Raw genomic sequence first — 27997 nt, forward strand, 5'->3', positions numbered from 1 at the left:
TCTTATCCTATGTATTTAGTCTATCACTTTCTGTCAGGAGGTGGGTATACAGGTATGAATTGTAAAAGAAGGTCAGTCCCAGAGAAAAGATGGCATCTTGGATGCAGCTTATTAACTGAAAATTTACAAGAGAGTATAGCTAGGTATTAGAGTGGTCTGTGCATTTACTAGGAAGTAATGGTCCAGAAAGTCTCTATTCATAGAGAATTATGTCTATCCACCTAGCTCCAAGATGAAAAGGATAGCTTCCTCTCAAAAGCTGGCTCCAATTTAATTCACTCCACATACATTTCAGTTGAACAAATTCAATTTAATGAGCACTCATTAAATACTTACTGTGTGCAATGTAATAGGGTTATAAGGATGAAAACCTACATGCTCCCTAGCATAAAAGAACTTACATTTGGCAGCTGTCCCTAATGCATTATTTTATATAAATACTTTGGTACTAGAAACAGACCTGAAACCATTGCCCCATTTCATAGATCCTGCTGGGGGAAAAATCACTGACAGCAATAATTTTCAGTTGTCACTGACCTACCTAAGTGGAGCCATCTCTAGTCAGAGTCCTCACCCTGGGGCTGAATGCTTTACCCTAAATGCTAATCCTGTACTACAAGAACTAGGGGGGTGTACAAAGTTTTCAGGGGGGACTAGAGCCTCTGAATGGGCAGATGAGAACAATTTAATCCAAAAGCCACAGATGTGAAAGAAGTAGGCATTGTGGAGTGCTTAGAGCTTGGTTAAACATTAAAGATGCTAAGATCATCCACTGCATTCTGGGCCATTGCCAGTCATGGTGACTTTTGTTTTGCCACTGGACTGAGGAAGAGAGAGTGAGGCTGATGACTTTGTGTAACTCTGCCTCACTTAAATCCTATTCGTGTGCAAGTCGGGACATCATCTCACGATGTCATTGGTCCACTTTGAAAATGAAGTTTCAACAACAACAACAAAGACTAAGTATTTGGGTAGTGATTCAGAGAGTTTGCTAATGTACTAACGAAGTGAAAGGAGATTTTTTTAAAAGCCAATATAAAACAAAAATGACAATGATATTTCACGATCAACTCATAACACAGATGTCCCCTCTTCTGTTAGCACCAAAAAAAGACTGTCTACCCTTTCTCATTTGGGTAGAGAAAAATCAAAACATGGAAACATGATGATACCAAAGATGAGAATTCTTTGAAATATGTACTGTAAAGGTACTGCTGATCGAGAATAGTACCTAATTTCTAAGTGGCAATAATAATTGCATCTAGCAAAAGTATCTTTCCATACTAGATATTTAATACTTATTTGAAAATATACATGATGTCCCAAAAGTCTTAGTATAACTTTAAGCTTTAATAGCTTAAAACCTCACTAAGACTTTTGGGACACCCCATATAAAATACTGTTACTAGAGGTCTCTAAGGCTGGTAGATTACTTGAGTTGGGAGTTCTGAATTGTAGTAAGGCTATAGTATGCAAGTGTCTACACTAAATCTGTCACTAGTATGATGAGACTCTAGGAGAGTGGATACCTAAAGAGAGGCAAATTAATCCATGTCAGAAATAGAGCAGGTTAGTTCTGCCATGTTGATGACTAGTGGGGTTGGGCCTGTAAATAAGTGGCTACTGTATTTCTAGTCTGGCTCAGATGGGGATACCTAGTTAAAAAAAAATCAATCTATCAAAATCCTCTTCTGATAACTCATCATGGCAAGATGATGACTCCAGTTTTTGAAGGCTCTACTAGGGAATGCATTCCTTGCTAGGTCCTACCAAGGTAACAAGAATTGCGTATTGACCCCTTGATACACTGTATACATTCTCTCCAAGGACCAGGTAAGGTAAGTCTGGAAGAGTCCATAACGAAGTTGGCTGAAGGGTGATGAACTTTCTTGGACATGGTAACTTATGAAAACTGTTCAGGATTAGTTTGATGGTAGGAACACTTGAACTGATAAACATCATAGTTCTTTTGAGAAGTTTACATTTGATAGCAAAGAATTAAAAACAAACACACCATCTTGAATTTAACTGAATAGAATTCAACAATCATTTTTTTAATATTTGCTACATGCAAAGCCCTGGGCTAACTTCTGAGAATATACTTCAATAATTTAGTGGATTTTATCTTATCAGTGTGGGTATTCCCTCCAGTGGTGTAGAATGTTATTTATCCTTATCTGGTGTAATTTTTGTTCATGTCCTTTCCTCATAAAAGATATGATGTGCTGGAGGTCTTCCTCTAGTTATTGTTTTTTAAACATTCCATGAATCCTAGTGTATGACTTAGGTCATCACTTGTTATTTTGTTTTTTGCTACAGTGTATGATGGATACACCCCCTTTTTAGATCATGCACTACCTACTTGACATGCCTTGTGCCCTTTTTGTATGAATATTGTTGGTAACTTGATTTAATGTATTTCTACTTGCAATGCATCTTTCTTTTGCCCTTTGGGTTAGATGCAATTTTTATTTTTTATTTTTTTAATTTTTGGGGGGTAGCTGCAATTTTTATTCAATTTAATTCAGTAAGCATTTGTTCAAGGTCAACTAAGTGACAAATACTGTGCTAGGTGATGTTGACAATAGAAAGCAAAACAATCCCTATTTTCAAGGAACTTACATTATTATTGTTGGAGGGAGATGAGAGGAAGAAGCAATATATGTGTGTATAAATATATATGTAAATATGAAATGTATGCAGAGTAATTTCATGGAAAGGGAGTACAAGGACCCAATATCTAAAGAATTCTAAGAGGAGCAGACAATTGAATTAAGATTTGAAGGGGCATTCCAAGTTGAGCTTTTATAGATCTTGGAGGGTCCCTATCCAGACTCCTACTCATGTTGTCAAGTTGTATCCCTAGATGGTGGTTATATCTCTCCTATCAGAAATGTAGGGATACCCCTAAAGGATTTGCGATGTCTTTTTTAAAAAAGTAATAAACATTTTTATTTATAGTTTTGGGTTAGAATTTTTATCCCTCCTTCACTCCCTGCCCTCCCCCCTTCCTAAGGCAGTAAGCAATTGGATATAGGTTATACATGTATGATTATGTAAAATGTGGTCATTTTGTATAAGAAAACTTGAATAAAAGAAAAATTAAAGAAAGGGAAAAATAGCATGCTTCAGTCTATTCTATCAATATCAGCACTTTCTTTGGAGGTGGATAATATGTTTCATCATTAGTCCTTTGGGATTGTCTTGGATCATTGTATTGTTGAGAATAGTTGTCTTTCATAGTTCTTTATCAAACAATATTGCTGTCTCTGTATACAACCTTCTCTTGGTTCTGTTCACTTCATTATATATCAGTTCATACAAGTCTTTCCAGGCCTTTCTGAAATCATCCTGCTTGTCATTTCTTATAGCACAATATTATTCCATCACCAGGGGATGTCTATTTTTTTTTTTTTTTGCAGGGCAATGAGGGTTAAGTGACTTGCCCAGGGTCACACAGCTAGTTAAGTGTCAAGTGACTGAGGCTGGATTTGAACTCAGGTACTCCTGAATCCAGGGCGGGTGCTTTATCTACTACACCACCTAGCTGCCCCTGGGATGTCTTTTTTAATGTTATCAGCATGAACTACCATTCCAGTATGTTCTTTCTAAATTTAATCACCAGTAGTTACTGTCCCACTATCAATTTAACCAACTGATTTCTCTACAATATTAATTAACAAATTAACAACAATTAGTTACAATGGAATATTTACAGAAAAGAAATAGCAAGAACTAAAATATAAAAACATCACACTTTCCCCTGATATCATGTTGGTCCTTAGGGAGAGTGGGGTCCAACTTAAAAGTGAATGCTACAAAGCATTCATCTCACTAAGTTCACCTTTAACTATAATATACCTGCTGGACAAGTCACTATACTATAGGACATTGTGTCTCAGCTACCTGGTTAATTCATTTCTGGGTTGGCTAAAGGAGATTGTTCCTCAAGACAGCACTGGTTGCTAGGTTTATATCCCAAAGACATCCCCAAAAAGAGAAAAAAAACTATTTGTACAAAAATTTTTATAGCAGCTCTTTTTGTCGTGTTTAGGAATTGGAAATCAAAGGAATGTCCATTAATTGGGGAATGGCTAAACAAGCTGTGGTATATGATGGTAATGGAATATTATTATGCTATAAAAAATGACAAGCAGGATGATTTCAGAAAGGCCTGGAAAGACTTATATGAACTGATATATAGTGAAGTGAGTAGAACCAGAAGAATGTTGTGCACAGTGACAGTAATATTGTTTGAAGAATTGTAAATGACTTAACTATTCTCAGCAATACAATGATCCAAGAGAATCCCAAAAAGGATTGTTGATGAAACATACTATCCACTTCCAAAGAAAGAACTGATATTGATTGAACACAAACTAAAGCATGCTATTTTTCACTTCCATTTTTTCTTTTGTTCAAATTTCCTTATACAAAATGATTAATATGGCAATGTTTGACATAATTGCACATGTATAACCTATATCTGATTGCTTACCACCTCAGGGAGTGGGGAAGGGAAGGAGTGAAAGAACTTGGAACTCAAAACTTTAAATAAAAATATATATTATTATTTTTTTTAAAAACAAACTTCTTTTAGTAATTTGCCTAGAGCTATCTTTTGCAATTACATCACCCCTTCTAATTTCATAGTTATCCATGTACTCATTCTTTCTTCCCCTCACCCTCTTGCCATTACATTGTTAACCACCTGAAAGCAGGGTTTCTGTCATATATATCTTTGTGTCTCCAGTGCTTAGTACAGAGTCTTGTGTAAAGTAGTTGCATAATAATGTTTGTCTAATTGAATTTTGTGAGACGAATACAAAGACATATAATCTGGATAGAAAAAAAAAAAAGGCTGCACTGGTAACTGAGTTTTCTGGCTGCTAGTACTCTGGTATGGACTCCTGTTCCTGTTCCTTAGACCTTTAGAAGTCTCACAGGTATTCTAATAAACAAAAGAAAACAAACAGTAGATGGTCCCATCCCAGACACAGGCTTGTCTAGGAAGCCATGCACTCACACATTGGCTCCACAACCCTGTCCCTTTCTTTCCTTCTCCCTCACCCCTCTGAAGAGCTGCGTTATCGTTATACTTTGTGACTAGCAAGAAGGAAAAAGAATGAATTTCTCCACTGAAACCTTTTGAATACACTCTTAGTTCTGGCTCAATAGCCAACCAAAAGGCTCTTTCCTTCACCATGCAGTAACTAGACAGGAAACAAAGAATACATGCACCTGATCTAAAGAGGAGAGACAGGTTCCTCTAATCCACATCATCAGAAACTTCAAGAAGCACTTTCATTCAGCCTCCATTTGGGGAACTACATCAGGCCTGTATATGCTCCCAAGCTCTGGATTCTCATTGGATGGTTCTCATTACATAAGGATAGAAAACAACCTGTTCAAAGGTACTGAGGTAAAAGGTGGGATGTTGCATGGGTAGGAACATGAGCAACATAGCTAACAACTATGTAGTGCTGTAAGGTATGTAACGTGCTTTATGTCTATTATCCCTGATCCTCTCAACAATCCAGTGGGGTAGCCACTATTACTATCCCCATTTTGCAGTTGAGGAAACTAAAGCTGAGATTAAGGTACTTGCCCAAGGACACAAGGCTAATAAGAGTCTGAGCCAGGATGTCAACTCAGGTTTTTCTCACTTCAAGATCAACTCTGCTCATGGCAGTGAGTTGGTGCAGTGGATAAAGCATCAGCTCTGGAGTCAGGAGGACCTGAGTTCAAATCTGATCTCAGACACTTGACACTTAACTAGCTGTGTGACCCTGGGAAAGTCACTTAACCCACCCAAAAAAAAAAAAAAAAGATCCACTCTGCTCAATTTCTCAAAACCTTCAAAGCTGCATTGCCTCAATCTTGGACCCCCGTGGGGTGTACTTGATCTGATCTAATTGTTCTTCCCATCTTTGCTTTCTTTAATGCTATTTCTGTTTCTTTATGTAACAAGATGGACTGTGACATGATGTATATCACACATACAACAGGGAGTGGTTCCACTTCTGTTTGCAGCTGGTCACATTTCTCTTTGTCACACTTAGTTGTTTTTGTCTTTGTCATCTTCCTTACTAAGTTGCAAAGTTACTTTTCCTGAAACAGTGGTTACAGTGAACTGCTAGCCCTCCTTTTTCTTTCATCGTTTTCTCAGTTTTGAATTCAAGAAGCCTAGTTTTGGCATTTCTCCAAAAAAAGTCAGTTTCCTTTATTTTCCATTGTCTTTAATTGGAGGAGAAGCTTAAATCTTGCTGAATGAATTTCACTATGATATTAGTACTTGAAGATTGTGGTGTTCTATGACTCCCAGCAAATAGTGCCACCTGAAGAATACTGGTGGCTAAAAAGATGGATTTTTGTGTTGTATAATTGAGATCAATAAAAGTAGTGCATCATTTTTCCCAAAGTCATCCAGTTCACTTGTGTCCTAGGGACAGAATCTAAATGTATGTGTGTTCTATATAGATTCTGTATAAGAGAGTGATTCTGTAGAGATGAAGTTCTACAGGTTCACTTATGATATTGCAATGATCACATCAAGTCCCAGAATGCTATATGACCTCCTCAGTCATATAGTGACATACTTGATCATTCAAAAGAGATCAACCTGGGGCAGCTAGGTGGGGCAGCTAGGTGGCGCAGTGGATAGAGCACCAGCCCTGGAGTCAAGAGGACCTGAGTTCAAATCTGGCCTCAGACACTTAACACTTACTAGCTGTGTGACCCTGGGCAAGTCACTTAACCCCAATTGCCTCACACACAAAAAAAGAGAGATCAACCTGATAATCCTAAAAGGAAAAAAAAACCCAATATATGATAAATAGCTATCATCTGGACTGTCATTTAGCTAATTAGATAATCCTTTGCATTAGTTCCTCATTTACATCTATCTTGGAAAAACACTAAAACTAGGCTTAAAACAGAATAAAACGCTCTGGAAATACCATGGTAAGAACAAAACAGTTTCTGACCTCAAGGAGCTTATGCTACTTGGGGAATATGACATGTACCCAGATAAGTAAAGATGTAGCAATTTGAAGAAGGGAATATTAACAATTTCCACTTTTAAGATCATTCTCTTATGAAATCATAAAAAAGAAAGGACTTGCTCTTAGTTCAAGACCTCGTTAAGTCTTTTTATTTTAGCAAACGTTTTTTAGAGTTCAGTTTTAAACTTTGATAACAAGAAAACATTGATGGAACCTACCTAAGAATTAACAGTTTTGGCAGGCAACTCTACTGTATTTGTAGTCCTGTTCACTCATTCTTAGTTTAGCAATAATAAGCAGATATCGGTCGTAGTTGATATCAACATCAAGATTTATTGACCCAAGAAGTAAATATTGGCTCAAATGAAACCAGGGTCAATATGTACCTCAGGAGAACATTAATCTTATGTGAACTGCAAAGGGAAGTCAATATCTGCATTACTTCATCCAAGATAGTATAAATTTACTCTTGTAAAAGTACTTTTCAGAAGTATACTATTTCCTGATTGTCTGGGTAAGAAATCTCTACATTCTATTAACATTCCAGATATGACCAATTTTCCAATAAAACTTTACATACCTATGCCCTCTCTCCTAAAGTAAGTTCTCCACTTTACCAGACTTTTTTGTGTGGGGGGTGGGTGGGGGTGGGATGTAGAATGGGGGAAGAACTGGTAGTGGAGGGTAGGGACTGGTGTGGGGATTGGTTCCAGAAAAAAGAAATATTTCTGGAATCAGAATAACCAGTGGCTCTGAGGCAGAAATAAAGAAAGATCTGATTGGAACAGGAATGGATGTAGAAAAATACACAGAAGGGAAGAAAAATAAAGTGAGGCCACTGGACTATGTGAATTTTCACATATAATTGTTGCTTCAAATTCTGAGTAACATACTTTATGTCATAATATCACTTAAACAGGAACTTGGAAAGGCAGAGGTAACAGATAAATGAGTCAAGCAAACATTCTTTGTGAAGACTGAAGGAAAGTACAGTAAAGACTCGTAGTTTTAAAAAAATATCCAGGGGCAGCTAGGTGGCGCAGTGGATAAAGCACTGGCCCTGGATTCAGGAGGACCTGAGTTCAAATTTGGCCTTAGACACTTCACACTTACTAGCTGTGTGACCCTGGGCAAGTCACTTAACCCTCATTGCCCTTCCCCCCCCCCAATCCAACAAAACAAACAAACAAAAAATGGATAAATAAATTGAAACTCCAGGTCAAATTCATCAAGGACCAAACATTTTGTCAACATGGGAAATCTCTCTATCACCTCAGATCCTAACCCATCTATAACTTTTAGTCTTAGTTTCATGAAATCTAGAGAAGTTAACTGATTTGCCCATTGTTACACAGCTAGTTATCAAAGGTGATAACTGTGCTTAGGTCTCCTTGCCTTCATAGACAGTGCTCTACACTATGTAACCTTCCCTCCCAAGGTGAGAACAGACAGCTAATTTAGAGAGAAACAAGGATTCTGACGCCAGGTGAAAGGTCCTCCTTTAAGCCACCAGGAGGCACTGCTGCACTGGCATAATTCTATTCAACAAATACGGCACTGGGTAATGCCCACAGTCTCTCAGGCAATTGTGTTCCATTCAGCTCTAGAGCCTACTCAGGGGAAATGCTGAACTCTATTAGTTCTGAAAGTTCAGGCAACACCTGTCCCTCAACCCTGCCCTTATTGTGTATATAAGTACTTATCTCCCAACACTGGGAAGGGATGTGTGGATTTGTCCAATTAAATTCAGCTCAAATTGCCACCTACTGGGAAATCTCCATCTTCCTTCCTTCCTAATGTATTTCAGTGGATTCTAATGCCATGAACATAGACAATGGACTTGATCACACAAAGATGATCTATCTGTATAAAGTCTTTACTTGTACACATGGAATCAAAAGGAACAAAATAAAATATATATTAAAATGCACCTACTGTTCAGGCTATATGCCTAAGGCTCCTCTCTGTCTGTGGCAACCCTTGATTAGTAAATGGATGTTCCCCAAAGCCAGGAATTCTTGGCTCTGGTCCAGGCACCTCAATTCAGCCTCCCCATTAGCAGCTCCCACCCCGATCAATCAAACAAACTTTAACACTGTTCGGATTACAACCTCCCGGAAGGTGAATGGCCAGTCAGTTGACAAAACTTGTGACCTGGGGTTACTTGGCTGGTCTCTGGTTTCTCCTTAAGGACAAGCACCAACAATGTGGGTTCAGACACATTTCTCCTCCAGGCACTTTTCCTCCCTGCTCGTTGGTCTGCCTTGGCCATGCTATCACACTCTTCCTGCCTCATTGCTTATTTCAGGAGCCTGATCTAATCCAGAGCTGCATTAATAATCTCATCAAGGAAATACTGGACCTGAAAAGGGAACTCTTTGCAAAGATGCCAGTTTTGTTTCTCCTTCTCACTAAAGTTTCCTAGAGGCCACAGATGTTTTATATTAGAGGTGTCAAATGTGGAGCTTGTGGGTACATGCTGTTTTTCTTCAGTCATGTCCAACATTTTATGACCTCGTTTGGGGTTTTCTTGGCGGAGATACTGGAGTCGTTTGTCATTTCCTTCTTCAGCTCATTTTACAGATGAGGAAACTAAGGCAAACAGGGTCAAGTATTTGAGGCCAGATTTGAGCTTGGGAAGATGTTTTCCTTACTCCAGGCATGGTACTGAGTGGCGATGTATAAGGCCCTCCAAAAGGTGAACTGAACCAGATTAAAGTGTAATTGAGAAATATTTAACAGGATAGATAAAAATACAATAGAATATAGATAATGTTAATATGTGGTGCTCAGGGATCCTTATGTACTGTTTAATGGCCTGTTTCTATTTGGGTTTTACTTAGTGTCTAGCTCTTGACTGTAGATTGTAAGCCCCTTGAGGACAGGGACTGTCTTTTGCATCTTTTTATATCCTAGTGCTTAACACATTGCCTGGAATATAGTGGAACCTTAAGAAATGTTGGTTAATTGATTTGTTCTTTTCATGTCAGCTGTAGATTGGACAGATCCCCCAAAATAGGCTTTAGGGCATGACATAATAGGGTATATATAAATCCCTTGTTACATTTTTTAAAAATCAAGGCTGTAAAAACAAACACAAACACCAAAGACATATGGAAGAGAAACAGCTACCAAAGAAATATTATTGATTTAAAATCTGATGGATAAATTTCTGTATTTCAAGGCTTAGAACATGTTCCTTGAGCAAGCTATGCCTTTTAAGGAAATCAATCAATAAAAGTGTATTAAGCACTTCCTATATGTGTGGGCAGTGAGGTGGTGTGGTGGATGGAGTTCTGGCCTTGGAGTATAGAGGACCTGAGTTGAAATCCAGTCTCAGACACTTAGTAGCTGAGTGACCCTGGGAAAGTCACTTAATCATGCTTGCCTCACTTCTTCATTTGTAAAAAGAGCTGGAGAAGAAAATGACGTAAACCACTTCAGTGTCTTTACCAAGAAAACCCTAAATGGGGTCACAAAGAGTGGATTGAACAGAAATGTACCAAGAACTGTGCTAGCACTGGGAATAAAAAAAAAGGTAAAAGATAGTTTCTGCTCTCAAGGAATTCACAGTCTACTGGAGGGGGCCGATACAAGATAGACAACAACATAAATTCAATTGCCAGTGTCAGGAAATTTTAAAGGATTGTACTGCCTAGTGAAGAACAGACGGAAATAGAGAATTGTATTAAGAACAAGTATTTTACATACATAGGAGAGAGTCAGAAAACTAACTCTAGAGGGAAACATCAGGAATTGTTGGCTACACAGCTGCAAAGGTTTCCTAGAATGTTTATGGTCTGATATGAGTGTCCTGTTTAGTTTTAACTGTTTAGTCAAAGTCAGGACAATTTTTAACTCTATCCTCAATCATCTTTTCTACTAGAGCCTTTAACAACTTAGGCCAGATGTTCACTTTTAAAAATATGTATTATTATTATTATAGCAATCAGGGTTAAGTAATTTGTCCAGGGTCACACAGTTAGTGTCTGAGGCTGGATTTGAACTCAGGTCCTCCTGAATCCAGGGCCGGTGCCTTATCCATTGTGCCACCTAGCTGCCCCTAAGAATAATCCTGTGGTTGGCTGGATACGAATGTGTGTTCACTTTTTTAAAATTCAAAAGTCAAAGTTTCCTTTCAAAATATTTGTCAGATTTCATAACCAATTATGCAGCATGAAGTGGAAAAAAAATTGAGTATATAGTCAAACTGACTCCTGGGGAATATGAAGGAAGGAACACACAGTGAAAGCTTGCTTTGTGGTCAATGAGTCAATGAAGAGAAGGGAATGAAAATCAGCTCCCTCTGGAGTATGTGGGGCACTGTCAGGAGCCTGAGGGCCTGGTGGTTTGAGGTCTTGGAGCCTCAGTATGCTAGGGCCAATGGAATTTAAGGCTGATGTCTGCAACCCAATGGATAGATAGGGGTTTAAGAGTGTGTGGCTGAGGTAGTTAGGTGGCACAGTGGATAAAGCACTGGTCCTGAATTCATGAGGACCTGAGTTCAAATTTGGCCTCAGACACTTGATACTTACTAGCTGTGTGACCCTGGGCAAGTCACTTAACCCTTGTAAAGAATTAATTGTTATTTGAGGTTTTTATGCCTCAGGGAGCACTGGCCTGGGGCTCTGCAAATAGCACTTTGCTCCACTCACTGGTTGTAGCCATTGCCAGGGCTCTGGCACCTCAAGTCATCACCACTCGCTGATGCCTACATGGGCCTGGCAAAATTATAATGATTGGAAGCCTAGTGAGGGCAGTCATGTGACTGTCAGAGCGGCCATCCCATTGGCTGGGACTGTGTGGGGTGTTTCTAGGTTTGGGGGAGGAGAATTGGGCATTCTAGGTGGAAGCTGGAAAGCGACAGGGTTCTGCTGCGTATTTTCAGCTGATTCCTGGGTGGTGGTATTTTTCAGGTATTATAATTTCCCTTTCCCCATTTTTATTTCCTTTCCCTTGATCCTACTAATCCTGTTTGTGTTTTTGTTAAAAGTTCGTTCTTGTTGAAATAAATCTTGTTCTGTTTTGAGGGAGACTGCTGGTTTCCTTCTTTGCCCCAATATTTCAGCGAGCCGCTTAGCTAGCACACCCCAATTAAAAATTGGTCCCCACACCCACATTGACCTGCCTCCCCCCCCCTCAAAAAAAAAAAGTGTGTGGAAGGAGTTTGTGTCTGTGTGTGAGCCATGTTTGTTGTATTCTGGGTCCTAGTTCATTCTGGTGCAAGGCTATTACTGTGAGAAGGCTAAGATAAGAATGCCCAGTCAGATTCTATTTCTGAATTAGAAATAGTTTATCTAGACTAGATTAGATTAGATGATATAGACAAGTCTATGAGCCTATATGCAAATGAAAAGTCTGTTGGTAAGGGAGGGAACATGCTCTGGAACAGAAGTTCTTAACCCTTTCCTAATGTAAAAGACCTCTTTGGCAATCTGGTGAAGCCTACAGACCTCTTCTCAGAACAATGTTTTTAAATGACTAAAAGTGTGTGTGTGTGTGTACACGTATGTATGCACACATACAGAGGGAGGAAAGGAGGGAGGAAGGGGGGGAGAGAGAGAGAGAGAGAGAGAGAGAGAGAGAGAGAGGAGAGAGAATTATAAAGGAAACATCCCATTGAAATAAAAATGTGTTTTATATCCCATTCAAGGTCACAGATCTGAAATCTATCCACAATCCTCTTGGGGGTGTCAGAGTGAGGCAGGCTAAAAACCCCAGTTCTAGAACTTGAGCACATAAATATCAGCTTGACTGCCTGAAAGGCCCCTTCCTTGTTTAAGGATGCACATTGCTCAGTGAAAGCCCCTTCATTTAGGAGCAAGGGAAACAGTGCAGTGGTGTCAGGAGTTTGAGATCCCTGGTTTGTACAAGGGAATGAAGAAGGAGTAAACATGTGTTTTGGAGAGAGAATGTGAACTGAATTCACTTTGGTGATTGGTGATGCAGTGAAAATGATAGATTGGAAGTTAAAAGGTCAAGTTCTAATCTTTGTTCTGGTATTAATTCACTTTGTATTGGGCAAGTCTATTACTTGCTGTAGGCCTGAATTTCCTTACAGTAAGGGGAGCTGTACAACATGATCTGTAAGGTCCCTTTCAGCTCTGATGTTCCATGATCACGTTCTGGGCAAAGGTATAAGTTCTCATTCTACTATTGAAAACACTTAACTCAACCCTGAGTACTTTTTTTGCTTTTATTTTTTTTTAATATTATAATCATTTCCTGTTGTACTTCAAGTAGCACTTGAACTCTGCCTGTAACAACAACAAATAATTAAGGAAAACCAATGCACAGTGACCATTTCTTTTCTTTCTTTCTTTTTTTTTTTGTGGTGAGGCAATTGGGGTTAAATGACTTGCCCAAGGTCACACAGCTAGTAAGTGTCAAGTGTCTGAGGCCGGACTTGAACTCAGGTGCTCTTGACTCCAGGACCAATGCTCTATCCACTGCACCACCTAGCTGCCCTTACGATTTCTGATAGTATATCCCCCAATCTGCACTCATAGTTCTCTCTCCACTGAGAAGAAGTTCCTTAGTACTTCACAACTCAGTTTTTCAATCTTGACAGTGGGCTCAATGCCTGATATGTGAAAGGAATTATTTTGAAGATTAGTCTTTTATTAGAAAACACCATAAGAACAATAGTCTTTTAAGCTTCAGCTTAGAATGGGAAGGATGAATGAAGTTTTGTTATTAAAAAGTTACAGTAGGGTATTTTGGCAAGATAGCGGACCTTGCTAGGATCATTTCAATCCATTCATCAAAATGTTTGAAGTTTCATTTCAAGGCAGGCTGAATCAATAATAAGCATTGAGCAAAGAAAGTTAATCTCTATCCAAAGTATTTCATTAAATATGTATTTACAAAGAATCAACTCAGGTCTGGTGGTTATAGGTGTCAGGTAGAGTATATTACATTTGTAAGAGAAAAAAATGTATTCTTTACACTGTTCTCATGCCAATGAGTAGTAGAGATTTTTTTTTAACCACTTTACACCAATCTTATGTTATTAAGTTAATTATAGGCAAGTTGGTTTGGGGGTTAAATCACTACTTTTTTTTAATATCATGACTAGTTCCAAAATGAAAGAATTTGGAATTCATTCAGAAACGAAAGAAACATAAAGATCCCCTGGAAGACAATTTTCCTGGTCATCAGGGGTCTTTTTAAGGGAATTTTTGGATGAAATTATTGGTCCTTAGCCCTTATATTTAATAAAATCATAACATATAAGGATGCTTCAGATAGGTTTACATAGCACAAACCCAGGAATATAGATTATTTTAGGCTGTTTTCAATATGAATTTTTTAAGAGGAGAAATTCACTTTGAATACATTGATATGACAGAAGTGTTTTCAAGTTTGAAATATAACTTTTGGTTTTTCCTTTTGTATTTAATCAAAACTAATGTACTGCATCATTCTAAATTTGAAGCCATGGGAAATACCAGTGTAATCTCAGAGTTTCTGGTATAAGTCAAGGTCCTCAAGATGAATGTACTCTTGGGGGCAGCTAGGTGGCGCAGTGGATAAAGCACTGGCCCTGGATTCAGGAGGACCTAAGTTCAAATCCAGCCTCAGACACTTGACACTTACTAGCTGTGTGACCCTGGGCAAGTCGCTTAGCCCTCATTGCCCTGGCCAAAAACGAAAAACCAAAACCAAACAAAAAAGATGAATGTACTCTTTTTAAAAAAAAAAAATTATTTATTTATTTTTAAGTGTTGAAAGCAGTTTTCAAGTTTTTCTCTTTTTTTTTCAACAAACATTTATTTTATTTTCCATTTACATGTAAGGGTAGTTTGCAACATTCATTTTCATAAGATTTAGAGTTCCAAATTTTTCTCTCTCCCTCCCTCCCTTTCCTCCCCCCTCCACAAGACTGAAATCAGGTTATATATGTACAATCCACAAGTGTTCTTTTTATCAGTTCTTTCTATAGCAGTGCATAGTATGCTTCCTCATTAGTTCCTTGGGATCATCTTGGATCATTGCACTGCTGAGAGTAGTTAAGTCATTCAAAATTACTCATTGAACAATACTGCTGTCACTCTGTACAATGTCCTCTCAGCTCTGCTCACTTCACTATACATCAATGTTCATTAGTCTTTCAAGGTTTTTTGGGGATCATCCTGTTTGTCATTTCCTGTAGCACAAGTCCATTCCACTACAATCATATAACACAGCTTTTTCCATCATTCCTCAATTGATGGACATTCTCTTGATTCTCAATTCTTAGCCTCCACCAAGAGTTGCTATAAATATTTTTTGTACAATTTTCCCCCTTTTCTCTTTTTCATGATTACTATTGTTAACTGTTTCCCTTCCATCCTATTCCCTTCCCAATGATATTTATTCTATTATCCATCTTCTTTCATCCTATCACTCTTCAAAAGGGATTTGCTTCTGTCTGTCCCCTCCCCGACTCTGCCCTTCCTTCTTTTGCCCCTCTCTCTTTATCCCTTTCCCCTCCTATTTTCCTGCAGGGTTATAGAGATTACTCTACCCAATTGAGTGTGTTCATTATTCCCTCCTTGAGCCAATTCTAATCAGATTGAGATCTTTGAGCCAATTTTGATGAGTGTTAGGCTCATTTACTGCCCAGATTAAATAGATTACTCCACCCAGTTGGGTGTGTCTATTAGTCCCTCCTTGAGGCAGCTCTGATGAGTTTAAGATCTTTGAGCCTTTTCTGATAAGTGTAAAATTCATTTATTGCCCTGCTCCTCTCCCATCTCTTCCCCCACTCCATAAGCCTTTTCCTGTTACTTTCATGTAGGATTTCGCTTCTGCCTTTCCCCCTCCCCCAATGAATTCTCTTCACCCCTCAATTTAACCCTAAAGATGTTATCATCTAGTTAAGTGACACAGTGGACAAATCATCACCCCTGGACCCAGGGGGGATCCCAGCCAAAACCTGGTCTCGGACACAAAACAGTCGCCCACTGTATGACCCCAGGTATATCCCCCAGCTCCATTTTTTTTTTTTATGGTTCTCTAGGGTCTTGTATTTGAAAGTCAAATTTGCCATTCAGTTCAGGACTTTTCATCACAAATATCTGAAAGTCTTCTTTTTTCATTAAAGTCCCATTTTTCCAATGAGAGATAATGCTGAGTTTTGCTGGGTAGGTGCTTCTTGGTTGTAATCCCATTTCCTTTTCCCTTTGGAATATCATATTCCATGCCCTCTTGTCCTTTAATGTAGAAGCTGCTAGATCTTATGCTATCCTGACTGGGGCTCCAGTGCTTGAATTCTTTCTTTTTGGCAGCTTGCAATATTTTCTCCTTGACCTGAGAGCTCTGCAATTTGGCTATAATATTCGTAGGAGTTTTCCTTTTGGGATCTCTTTGTGGAGGTGATTGGTGGATTCTTTCAATTTCTATTTTAGCTTCTTCTTCTAGAATTTCAGGGCAGTTTTCCCTGAGAATATCTTGGAAGATGGTATCTAAGCTCTTTCCTTGATCATGGTTTTCAGGTAGACCAATAATTTTCAACTTATCTCTCCTGGACCTATTTTCCAGGTCGGCAATTTTTCCCTGAAGATATTTCACATTGCCCTCTATTTTTTTATTCATTTGGATTTGCTTTATTGTGTCTTGGTTTCTCATAAAGTCACTGGCTTCCATTTGTTCAATCCTAATTCTTAGGCAATTATTTTCATCAGAGAACTTTTGTACCTCCTTTTCCATTTGACTTTTCAAGCTGTTGACTTTTTTCTCATGTCTTTCCTGCATCACCCTCATTTCTCTTTCCATTTTTTCCTCTACTTCTCTAACTTTATCTTCAAAGTCATTTTTGAGCATCTCTATGGCCCGAAACCAATTCGTATTTTTCTTGGAAGCTTTAGATATAGGGGCCCTGATGTTGACATCTTCCTCTGAGGGTGCCCCTTGGTCTTCCTTGTTACTGAGGAAACTTTCTGTGGTTCCCACTTTTCTCTGTCGGCTCATCTTGCCTTTCTTTTACTAGACTTTTAGCTTCTTAAAGTGGGGCACTGTTTCCAGGCTGCAGTATCCCAAGCTTAAGAAGTCCCAGGTGGTATGATTTAAGGAGAATCAGGTTCTTCCCTCCCCTGCCTGTTTCCTGGTCCTAGATGACCCCAGACCAACTTGCCAATCAACCAGCTTTGTGTGCTGTGGTTGTTAGCTCTGATGAGCCTGTGCCCCTCCCCCACCTGGGCCACTTCTACTCGAGCCTACCACCTGGTTCTCAGTAGGGGTGTAAAATCCAAGTTCTGCCTTAGCACCAGCATAGACCCCTGTAGTCTCTCCCCTGCCCAGGGCTCAGCCCACTCACCAGACTGTGAGCTTAGTTCCAGACAACACTGGTGCTTCAGCTGATTCAGAGGCTCTGGGGGTCTCCTTCTCTGGTGAGGACTTCCTGAGACTAGATCTGTGTCAGGGTGACTGTGGGGTTGGTCCTGACTCCTGTATCAGCACAGCAGCTCCCTCCTTTTGACCTTCTGAGCCGTTCTTGGTTAGAAGATGATTTCAGCACATTCTTCTGTGAGTTTTGCTGCTCCGGGCATTTTCTTATGACCTTATTTGGATGTTTTTTGGAGTGATTGTGTCATGAGTTTGGGCTGAATGTACTCTTGAACATCCTTTAATATCGAGAAAGATTTCAGATAAATGATAAAAAATACTTGGCATAATTTCAGGACAATGTGGAAGCAAAGGCATTTAAAGTTGGTTTCGTCATAGCATTGGCAAGCTGTGTAGTTAATTTTAGTTATATTTTTCTATTAAGTTCAGTTTAAGGGAATTATAAAGACAGTATTCATGGACTTCAAACTAACAAACAGAATGGATCCTATTTCAAGAAAAAAATATATTCACAAGAAATCGTTCACAGGTAGTAGAAAACAGGAGATGGAAAGTTTGTCTCTTAAAAGAGGTTGCTACTCTATTGTTAGCACCCAAACAGTAGCTGATTCTAAGAGAAGTTAGAGTGATTTACTTCTGATGCTGTGCTATAGTGTTTCTGGGTTCGTTCTTACCAGAGGAGAAAGGAGAAAGAAAATGTGGTAGAAAGTCCTCAAAGCTACAGATGATTATGATGAGAAATTGTGTTATCTTGGGCATCTAGAGGAAATCTATCTGTACAGTTTAATTTTTAGACTAGTTATTGGCTGTGTTTATTTTGCTTTCATTTTTGGGTGTAATGGAGATTCAGTCTTCTCAGACTGAATTTTGACCTCTCATCTACACCTTTCGTTTTTCGATTGAGGAGAATTAAAGGCAGGCCTTGGGGTATGAATATTTTAATGGGTTTATTAGAGGGATTTAGACTTTTATACATCTATGCTTATACTAACTTTTGGCTTGGGGGGGTAACTGACACTTATACACGGGCAAGGTCTGCGGAAGAGAGGAGAGAGAGAAACAGAGAAAAAGAGAGAGAGAGAGAGAGGAGAGAGAGAAAGAGGGAGGAAGAGGGAGGGAGAAAGAGAGACAGAGAGAGAGGGGAGAAAGAGATGAAGAGACCGGGAGAGAGACACACACAGAGACGCACATAGAGAGACAGAAAGAGATACAGAGAGAAAAAGAAAGAGATGGAGAGAATGAGACAGAGACAGAGAGAGATGGAGAGAGACAGAAACATTGAGATGGACAGAGACAGAGAGCCTGAGAGAGACAGATTCAGGGATAGACACAGAAATAACATAGCACAATAGCTAGTGAACTGACCTCAAATCCAGGAAGATCTACCCTACCTCTGACATCAATTGATTGTGTCCTCTTACTGTTCTAGGACACTCTCTGAGACTAGGAGTTGCAGTGAAAGTGCTAATCTCATTGTTAAAGGGAATTTCTTTAGTTAGATCTTCCCTATACCAACAGAATCACAGTTTTAAACCTATCCTATTTCCCTACTCTTAGCTTTAAAATGAGTTGGCGGGAGGCAGTTAGGTGGTGCAGTGGATAGAGCACTGGCCCTGAAGTCAGGAGGATCTGAGTTCAAATTTGGCCTCAGACACTTGACACTTACTAGCTGTGTGACCCTGGGCAAGTCACTTAACCCTCATTGCCCTGCAAAAAAACCCAAAACCAAAAAATGAGTTAGCCATTTCTTTTGTCCCTCACTACCTTTTTGTATGATCTTGGGTAAATTTAATCTCACTAGGTCTCAGGTTCATCTATAAAATAAGGAGGTTAGATGAGATAATTTCTTAGGTCCTTTCAAACTCCACCACTTTATGTTTCTCTGCTTTTAACAAGATCTTAAAAGCTATTCTCTTGAATTAGAAAAGAAAGTGGAATTGAATTTTTGGTTGTGCCACTAACTTGCTGCAGTGTTTTTATTGTGATAAAACAGGATTGGGAGGGGGTGGGGGGTGGGGGGAGAAGATCTGCCTCTAATGACTTCTCAGAGTTATCATTGCAGCCCCTCCCCTCTCTGGCCTCCAGTCTATGAATAGACTCTGGAATTTATTTTTATAGCCAGAGATCACAGGATTAGTGACATCTTGGTACTGAGAAGACTGGGAGTGAGATGAAATTGGTTCTATTTTATGGGCCATAGCATGGGCCTTAGAGCTCTGTTCTAAGTTGCTGAGGGGCAATCTAAGAAATGATGAAGTTGATGGGTAAAATGATCTCAGATGGAAAACTTTGATTCTGGCCTTGACTCACCTTCTACCCTGCTTGAGGAAGAAGAAGGGGGAGAGAGAGAGATATACACTTATTATCTTATCCATAGACCTTTCAATTTCTGTGCTATCTCATTTGCTCTGTATACAAATCAGGCCAAAAATTCTTGTGAATAAAGTACTTCCTATGTATGAGACACTATGCTAAGCATTGGGAGCATAAAACAAGGGGTTTGCATTCTAATAGTGGAGCTGGAAAGAATAATAATGAGGTGGTGGATAGAGATTGCAAAAGGGGACCACCCCCACTTTTAAGAGACAGAAACACTTTTGTCTTTCAGATCAATGTGACTTAAAGGATATGATTCAGGAAGGACCTCCTTTCAGTTCCAGCAAATCAAGCTTTCACAAACATTGAAAAACGTTATATCTGTTTTGGATTCTTTAACATTTATGACTTTTTTTTTTTTTTTTTTGCAGGGCAATGAGGGTTAAGTGACTTGCCCAGGGTCACACAGCTAGTATGTGTCAAGTGTCTGAGTCCGGATTTGAACTCAGGTCCTCCTGAATCCAGGGCCGGTGCTTTATCCACTGTACCACCTAGCTGCCCCTATGACTTCTTTTTAAAGAAATAATTTTAATTTTAATAACATTGGCGACTACTAGCTGTATCTACACTGGTTTATTGGCTATCTGGGCCTCATCTTCATTACCCTATTCTCTTAGTTTCTTCCTCCTGAAATGTCCTGTGGTGAATCCAGTAAATGTGATAAACTCAGAGAACCAGCCTGGAAAGTTAAAAGCAATTATCTGGTTACTTCCCTCTATATTTCTTTTCTTCTGTGTTGCCCCAACTTATGTAAGTCATTGACTAAATTTCTTTTGAAAATGTATTACAAAAAATGCCAAGATAAAAAGATTTTTGATTTAAAGCTGGAAAGGACTATAGAGGCCATGGAGTCCAACCACCTTTTGCAGATGAAGAAACTGAGGAACAGAGAGGTTATGTAACCTGTTCAGGGTCACACATGAATCACTAGTTCCCACCCAGGCACTGATTTGCCTCACTTTTCATGTCGTTTGAAAGAAGGCTACAAAGGGTATGTTCTTTGGTTTCTTCAGGCTTTTATTTCTCTCAGTTGCTTTTTTTTTGGTGTGTGTGTGTGTGTGTGTGTGTGTGTGTGTGAGAGAGAGAGAGAGAGAGAGAGAGAGAGAGAGAGAGAGAGAGAGAGAGAGAGATAATTAGATAAGAAACCCCCAGTGAAGAAAGGAAATGCTTTTCTAAAAGCTCAATATTTCAGGACAAAGTGTCCATTTGTCTTCTGGAGCCACTTGTTTTGAAATTTTGTTGCTGTTAGCACTTAGCAAAAGCTCAATTTCCAGGCTCCAGAGACTGGGCCGAGGAACATTACAACTGGAATGACAGTGTGAGACAGACACACCATATCAAACTAACAGCCACATTCACTGAGGTCTGACTTTATCGGTCTCTGCCTCAGGATCCCCGTGGATTTCTTGAATATCCTTTTTAAAGACTCTACTATCCTTTCTTTGTTAGGAACAGATGCATCTTTCCATATAGTATAATCAGTAAAGTTCAGGAGATGTTAGGCCAGGCCATATTCATATTTCATTCACAGTACATAGCATATTGGAGGTGCTTAAACCCACCATCTCAGCAGTTATCAACTTTCTTTCTTTTTTAAAAAAATTGGTCTCTATCTTTGTCTTCTTGAGATCAGACATTATTAAACTCCCAGTTGATGGAATTTCTTTCCCTTTTTATATTTCTTTTCAATGCAATAATTTTATCCATAATGCTATTTTACAACCTGATTTTCAAAATTTCTAACTTTGTAAAGAAAAGGAGGGCATCATTTCCTTCTTCCTCTTCTCTCCCAACATGCCTCAGACCAAAGTATATTTTTCTTTTTGCAAAGAATATACCTTTAGATAAAAGAATGATAGAATGTTGAGTTGGAAGTTAATCTAATCTAACTCTCTCACTGTACAGATGAGGAAACTAAGAGCCACGGAAGTTAAGTGATTTGCTTAAAGCCTGTCCACTAAAAAGCTGATATTCAATCTTTGGTCCTTTTATTTCCCAAACAGTCCTCTGTCCAGTTGTTGCATTTCTGGGCTTGGTCTCTGGGCCTGGAAATTGAACTTTCAAATGTATGTTTTCAATGTAAATGAAAATTTAAAAGAAACACAGATGTAAGTTATACATATAAAGAAACTTAGAGGTCATCTGGTGTTAACCCTTCATTTTAAGATGAAGAAAATGAGACTAAGAGAGGTTCACAGAGAGGCTTGGTGATTGGCCCAAGGTCTTGCACAGGTATAGGTATAAACTATTAAAGATTTAGGACTAAGACTTAGGACACCTCAACATAAAAGCAGGCATCACTCCTCTCAATAAATTCTTTTGACTGTGCTTTTTTGTATTAGTTTTAATCATGAATTTATTTTGCTGAAGCTATAAAATTTGGTGGAAGTATTTTACAAAACATCAATAATTACTAGTGCCTGTCAGAAGAAAATGAGGGTTTTCGAACTCCCAAAGCAGGACTTCTCAGGAATCTGATCCTTTATAGGCACATGGATAGATATCTCAAGACTACAACAAATAATTTAACCATTCTGCTTATTTCAGATGAAGACGCCCAACATTTCTAAGGTGCAGGGATGGAGGGGATTCATTATTTGAAGGTCCATTTTCTTTTTTCTTTTCTTTTTCTTTTTTTGGTGAGGCAATTAGGGTTGTGACTTGGCCAGGGTCACACAGCTAGTAAGTGTCAAGTGTCTGAAGCTGGATTTGAACTCAGGTCCTCCTGAATCCATGCCCAGTGCTCTATCCACTGTGCCACCTAGCTGCCCCTGAAGTTCCATTTCAATATAGTTAGCATCACATCACACCTTAAGCAGCATATGAACATTTTGATGGGTAAAATGGATAAATTTTGTGATTAGAAAGTAGTTATAGATTTTACAAACTAATTTACTCTATGATTACCTTTAAAAGTTTCTTTATTACAATGGGTCTGTGTTCTCCTCCCAACGCAAGTGTTCTCTCCATCTGTGAACATCACAATTGAGAAAAATGATTGTTTCTCTCTTATATTAATAACCAATTATTGCATCAGGACTAAGGTTTTCCCCCTTTTCTACTTCCTCATTCAGAAATCAGTTCCTGTAGGTTATTCCAGCAGCCTTTGAAGCATAGGGCTGGGAAGGAAAACTCAGATCTGTTCAAAAGGTAAGGAAATTTTAGTTTAGGTGAATTGATGGATTCTAGCCCATTCTGTTTTAGTCAGACAGGTCTGAATGGAAATGGATTCCCCCTTTTGTCTAGATTGCCTTAGATTGGGGAGGTCTGGGAAGAGATAAATCTCTTTGATCAAGACTGAGTGATCAGAGTCATGTTCCCCCCAGATCTTCATTAGAATAAGCCTACCTCTCATTATAATATTCATTCTCTCATTGCTTGTTAACCAATCAGGGCTGATTTCTATCCTCAGGAACACCTACTTTACCAAAGGCATATATGCATTGAGTAGGTTCCATGAGAGGTCTTTGGAATTCAAGAGTGCCCCTTTTATTAATTATCTGCTAGAATGATTAATAAAATGATTAATTCCCCAGAAACTGTCTCTTGAACTTTTTATGTCACACAACTATTCTCATCCTATGCCATTCTTGCCCATATATATTCTCATATAGTTTTTCCTCAGAGGAGTTATGTAACATATTGGAGGCCTTTCTGGAGGTTTTTTGTTTTTGTTTTTGCTTTTTTGCGTGGGGCAATGAGGGTTAAGTGACTTGCCCAGGGTCACACAGCTAATAAGTGTCAAGTGTCTGAGGCTGGATTTGAACTTAGGTCCTCCTGAATCCAGGGCCAGTGCTTTATCCACTGCACCACCAGCTACCCCCCTGGAGGTTTTTTTACTATCTTGTGGCCAACAGTGCTACACTTGGCTGTCCATATGTCATCTCTCACTCTCACTATGTGACTGGCTCCTCTTTCTAATCATGCATTTCCTTATTCTACTTCTTGTGCATAGGTTGTGATTGGAAATATGCTTCAGCCTCCTTCACAACACCATGAACATTTATAATAATTTAACTGAATAAAAACTCAATTTATACACACATTTTTAGGAGCCCACCGATTACATAAATCAAGGTATGCTTTCAACTTTTTGAAACAACTGTTGACAGAGAGAAAGGCATTATGAAGATTTTCCCATTGAAATAATATCATTTATAGCAGAAGTCAGTTTTCTGATGGCCAAGAGACTCTATCACATGCTTTTTGATGGATGTCAACAAGAGAAAAAGATTAACTTCCTGCTCTCTAACTTGAAAGTTCCAAGACTATTATATTGAGAAAGAAAAATTGCTCCTGAAGGCCACTCTTAATTAAAGTGGTATACTGACAGCCAACCTTGATTTTTAAAAGTTATACAGAAGCTATTTGTAAAGTACAGTTAGATTATGACCTTCTTCCTGCTTTTATATGTTCCTAGAGCTATCAGTATTTTAGACTCGGATTAATCGACACATACACAGTCCTTATGTTTTGGGCATATTGTCTTTTCTTTTACAGTGTTTTTTCCATCCGTATTTATAAATATTTAAAATGTCCAAACAAAGGGTTATGGTGGGAGGGTATGTCCCTTAATTGCAGTATGTCAAAATCTAATGTGCCCAAGAGATCATGTAGTTCAATCCATGATGACATCAGAATTCTATCTACATCCAATTTTCAGGACACTTCCAGTGGAGGATGATAATAATAAAGATAATAATTATCAAAATAATAGCTAGAATTTCTATAGTGCTTTATAAAATATTGTCTCATTTTGTCCTCACAACATCCTATGATTATCCCTATTTTACAGATGAGGAAATTGAGGTCGGTTAAGTACCTGCTCAGGGTCACACAGATAATAAATGTGAGTTGATTTGAATTCAGGTTTTCTTAACTCCAAGTCCAGAATTCTATCCATGGCTTCATCTAGCTGCTTTTATGGTGAAGAACCCATTACTCTTCAGGTAGGTTATTCCAGGTTTTTTTTTTTTTTGAGAAACATAATTCTTATAATTTTTCCTTCTATTGAATCAAAATTGCCTCTATGAGCCTCTCATCCATTTGTTTCTGGTTCTGCTCTCTGGGTTTGAGCCGAAGAAATCTAATCCCTCTTTCATGTCCAGGTTCTGGAAGATGGTTCTCATGTTTCCTTAAGACTTTCCTTCTCCAGGTTAAACATCCTCAATTCATTCAACAAATTTTATAAATGTCAATTATCATCATTTTCTTTTTTTTTTTGCGGGGCAATGGGGGTTAAGTGACTTGCCCAGGGTCACACAGCTAGTAAGTGTCAAGTGTCTGAGGCCGGATTTGAACTCAGGTACTCCTGAATCCAGGGTCGGTGTTTTATCCACTGCACCACCTAGCCACCCCCCCATTCAACAAATTTCAAAATAACACTATGGTCTCTGTTCCCTTCCCTGTCCACATCCCACCCTTCAGTAGCAGTCTTTTATTTTCTTCTTTCCTTCAAGAAAGCCCTTTTAAAGACCCTTTTTGTTGTCCTTAAAATTCATTGCTAAGATAAGCCTGTAAGAAATGCTTCTGGCAAGAACCTAAGTTTAACAAAAACCTGCTTGAAATTGAGTGATCAACTGAAGAACTAAATTTCACTGTATAGAAATGTCTCTGCCTTCTCATTTACTTAGAATGGAATAAGGAACATAGTGCTGCAAAAAGCAGAACTGCAAAGGTAACTAACTGGTAATCTTTTTCCTGATTAGGTGAAGAGACAGACATAGGGAATTTCTTTCATAATCCACATCCCTGTAATCTTCCTGGGGTTTTCCATACCTCATATTCATATGATCTTCCTAAAGTCTTTTATACCTTGCAATCCTCTGTAATGCCTAGGGTGCTTCCATTTCATTTGTAACCCTAGAAGAAAAACACACCAGAAGCTAAAGTTTCCCCATAGGAAGGATGAGGATATGTACAGAGAGTTATACATTTTATGGAAAATGCAAGTGTAGATTGGATGGTGAGATTTATCTGTTATGGGAGAACCAATGGGCACTAGGTGACAGGGGTCATACCCAATGGCTACTTCAAGTTCAGTTCTGAGGTCTGTGAGTTCCTCCCTCACAGGGTTGCTGTAAGGCTAAAATATGATAATAAATTATGTAAAGTATTTTGCAAACCTTATATTGGTATATTTGAATGAAATGAATTAATTTAATGAATTATTGAAATAAATTTGCTATATTTGAATTGTTGTGACAGCTGCTTGCCTCTTTGTTCTAGGACAGGGTTTCTTAATCTGGGATACACATATATAAGGGTATGTGTGTGAAATTCAATGGAGAAAAATACCTTTTAATTTTTTACCAACCTCTACTTGAAATTTAGCATTTCTTTCCTTTCTCAATATTGTCAAGAGACCATTTTATTTTTCATTAGTCTGCCAAAGAGGCCCATGACACACAAAAAATTAAGAACCTCTGGTCTAGGGGATATAGTAATTAGTGTTAACTTATCAGATTAGAATCTTTGCTTAAGCATCTACTTCCTGGGAAACTATGCCCTACTCCCAACCTGCTATATTCCAATGGCCTTAAGGCATGTGAACACAGCATAATGGAATTAGTGCTTGTCTTAACTGTATATAGTCTTTACACAAGTCCAAAGAATTTAAAAGAATATAATCAGCACATACTAAAATAACTACTAAATGGGGTGGCACACTATCACATCTATTAGATAAGGACTGATCACAGCCTGATTATAGGCGCTCTCCCTTTAATAGATAGAGGAATGTAGGCCTTTCTCTCTCTCTTTACAAAATTCTTATTCTCCTTAATAAATGCTTAAAAGCCTAACTCTTGCTAAAGCTTATAATTTATTGGCGACCACTCATTAGATATTTTAGATAGTATAGCTAGAATTTTAGCCCTTACAAAGGGTAGGCCAAGTAGGGAGATAAACTTCTCTCTCTCATCCTTGACTTACCTCTTTGGGAATGTCTCCTCTGGCTGCTTTGGTGCTTTTCAGTTCTTTTTGTCATATTGGGGTTATAGGTAGGGCTGACCCAAAATATAGGCCTGACAGCTTGTCAGATGGTGCATAGATAGAAATCTTCACTGTGAAGGAATGACAAATTCTTGACCAGGGATGCTAGATTAATTTCATTTCTTTCTGATAGGATTACTAGGCTGGCAGATCAAGGGAATACTAAAGAAATTATTTACCTGCATGTAATCAAAGCATTTGAGAAAGTTCCTTGTGCTATTCTTTTTTTTATTTATAATTTTTTCCCTGAGTTACATGTAAAACCAAATTTTAATATTGATATTTAAAACTGTGTTCCAAATTCTCTTCCTCCCTCCTTCCCTCCCTACCCCTGCTTAAGACCTCAGGCAATTCAATATAAGTTATACATGTGCAGTCATGCAAAACATTTCCATGTTAGGTTGTAAAAGAAAAACAAACAAAAAAATGATACCATCAGTTTTGTCTCTATAGATGGATTGCATTTTTCATAAGTCCTTCAGAGTTGTCTGGATCATTGCATTGCTGAAAATAAGTTATTCACAGTAAGTAGATTATCTTATAATATTTCTGTTATTTTGTATACAGTACATTTCACTTTGCATCAGCTCACGTATGTCTCTCCAGGCTTTTCTGAAAGCATTGTAGGGGCTGAAATTTAATATATGGAGTGTTAATTGGGTGACTTGCCGAAATATTGGGGTCCTGGAAATAATGAGGGACCTTTAGGTTCAAAGCTCCCTCCCCTCTGAACTGCCCTTTTAGATATTTCTCCCAGGCCAATAAGAAAGGAGCCTTACAGCTTCTTTTCCACAAAAAGATCAGATTTTATTACTTGGGAATTAATTAAACAACACAGGTGAAATTAATAAAAATCAAAGATAAGGAAGTAGGGAAAAAGAAATACAGATAAATTCTTCTAGCTCTAACCTAAATCTATACCATCCCCAGCTCATTTCCAATTAAGCTAATTCAAAGGAATTTGTGTTCACTCACCACACCTGGGACTTCTGCAGTTGCTCACACCATGGGAAAGGCAGAAGAGAGAGAGAACTAGTGTTCTGGAAGTGCTTCAGTTTCCCCTCAGGGAGCGTTCAATCTTCCTCCCCCAAAAGGGGAGGTCCTTCAAAAACTGCCTATGAAGAGGTTTCTCCTTCTGACCTCAATAGTATATGTAACTTCAGGGTGGGCCAGGTGTGGCCCCTCCCAAATGAGTCAACTAAAACTCCAATAATTTTTACCACAAATAATTTTTATCACAGCATCCTGCTCATCATTTCCCACAGCACAATAGTGTTCCGTCCCAATCTCACCCC

Source organism: Dromiciops gliroides, chromosome 3 (genome assembly GCF_019393635.1).
Source record: "Dromiciops gliroides isolate mDroGli1 chromosome 3, mDroGli1.pri, whole genome shotgun sequence".
Lineage (NCBI taxonomy): Eukaryota > Metazoa > Chordata > Mammalia > Microbiotheria > Microbiotheriidae > Dromiciops > Dromiciops gliroides.